Source organism: Ursus arctos, unplaced genomic scaffold, assembly GCF_023065955.2.
Source record: "Ursus arctos isolate Adak ecotype North America unplaced genomic scaffold, UrsArc2.0 scaffold_9, whole genome shotgun sequence".
NCBI classification, from domain to species: domain Eukaryota; kingdom Metazoa; phylum Chordata; class Mammalia; order Carnivora; family Ursidae; genus Ursus; species Ursus arctos.
In genome coordinates this window covers 9,665,798-9,667,752 of record NW_026623111.1, presented here as the reverse complement: position 1 = coordinate 9,667,752, position 1,955 = coordinate 9,665,798, and the positions used below count along the sequence as shown (strand labels likewise).

Below are 1,955 nucleotides of genomic sequence, written 5' to 3'. Positions count from 1 at the left end.
GGTCACAGACTAGTAAGTGCCAGCGCCAGGATTTATACCAATTTAACAACATTACTCTTACCGTCTCTTGCCTGACATGTGATGTATTCAAAGGGAGATGGTTCCCTGTGCTGATACTGTGCACAACAGTATTTTTTTGGGGGGGGTGGATTTGACAAATAAGAGGTTCTGAAAAGGGAATATGGGTTACAGGGGGAAGGAGACAGAAAAAAACAACATTATAAGAAGGATCACTTAATTTATTAAATGGGTAAGACATAACATCCTTGGAGTGGAAGGAAAAAATAATGGAAAACTTTTTAAATTTTTTGGTTGTTAAACTACGCTTCTGGACTAGGAACCACACAGAAGCTAGACCACAATGATCACGGCTTCAACAGCATGAAAACAGGCCTGAAGGAAATGAGTCACGGCACAGGAGGCAGCTGTCAACTGCACGTTTGTTGGTTTTGTGCACTCTCTGCTATGGAACAGGGGTCGGCAAAGTGCAGCCCTATGGCCACATCAGGCCTGCTCCCCGTTTGTATAAATAAAGTTTTGTTGGAACGCAGCCAAATCCACTTGTTTACATATCGTCCGAGGCTGCTTTTGTGCTGAAATGTCAGCGTTGAGCAATCACAGCAGAGACCGTACGGCTCGTAAAGCTGACCATCCTTTCTATCTGGCCCTTTACAGAAGGTTTGCCGCCCCTGATTTAGAAGGAAGAGACCTGAACTGACAGGCTGAGTATACACATGATATATACATATCACCTACAACTAAGATTTGGTGGCGGACTCCCTTGCTACAGCAAGTGCGGGATAAATAGCCTTTGCTTTTCTCATCTGGCTGATCTCTGTTGATTTCCACAGAACCGAGCAAATCTGAGTCCTAATCCTGGCTCTGCCACTCACTCCTTATGTGACATGGAATAATTCACCTCACCTGGAAAAAAATAAAAATTAAAAGTTAAAGAGGCTCATGGTCCCTGCTCATGGTAGCTCACAGGCTACATATAGTCTAAGGGTCAGATTATCGCCATTGTATATATATCACGTACAAATAGATACGCATGTACGGCCAACCAAATATAAAAACAACTCACCTAAACCCATATGAATTCCGATCCACGATCCAGAGCAACCAGCCCGAGAAACCAATCCATGACCCACAGTCACCAGCTCAGGAAGCCAACCTTCTACCTACAAGTCAGACATGTGGGAAGTGAGATCACAATCTCTAGCCACTGGTCCAGAAAGCCAAACAATAAATCCCGTAACAATCAGCCCAAAACAGCCCAGTCTGGATTAATAACTGACAGCTTTCCTAATTTTCATACTCATTTCCAACAAAGGACCAACCAGAGAAAGCCAAATATGCACTCCACCCGATTACACAGGACACCCGGCTTCGAAGGATCCTGCCTGCAGCTTCCCTGTGCCCACGGGTTCCAATCAGGACCTACCTGAAGCCTTCTTTGTTTCCCACTAAAATGCTTTCCCACTCCTGTGCCTGCCTTCGAGGCTCTGCCCAAACACACGTGATGGTAGATGACTCTTTTGTGATATCAAGTTCAGAGTAAATAGCCTTTGCTTTCCTCATTTGGTTGATCTCTGTTTATTGCCACAGAACTTGGAATCAAAGAATCTTAGTTCTAATCCTGGATCTGCCACTCATTCCGTATGTGACATTGAATAGCTTGCCTCACCAGTTTAAAAAAAAAAAAAAAAAAATTAAAGAGGCAGTGTCCCTACCCACGGTAGCTCATAGGCTACAAACGCTGTAAGAGTGAGATTCTTGCCATTCTGAAACTATGTGCAAAGGACAGAGGTAGCTCTGAAGAAGGAGCGACAGGTTGTGTCTGGGTTATATATCTAGTAATTGGCTAGCATTGATTAATTGATAATCATTGTTATCTTTGGCCTCCATTAATAGAGTCATTGAGAAAATATCTTTCCCCTAAATTCGCAAATTTC

The 1,955-nt window shown here is 43.4% G+C and overlaps 1 long non-coding RNA gene across 2 annotated transcripts; it reads right to left on the bottom strand.

Annotated features, from left to right (window-relative positions):
• Positions 1-223: 223 nt before the first annotated feature.
• On the bottom strand, positions 224-1,596 carry LOC123001905 (uncharacterized). Of its 2 annotated transcripts, none has more exons than XR_006411205.3 (3): positions 1,445-1,596; positions 1,085-1,181; positions 224-924 (listed from the first exon to the last, which is right to left on the bottom strand). It is a non-coding gene; the product is annotated as an uncharacterized LOC123001905 (long non-coding RNA). The 2 variants fall into 2 exon arrangements; XR_008958455.1 differs by lacking the exon at positions 1,445-1,596 and adding an exon at positions 1,341-1,435.
• Positions 1,597-1,955: the final 359 nt, after the last annotated feature.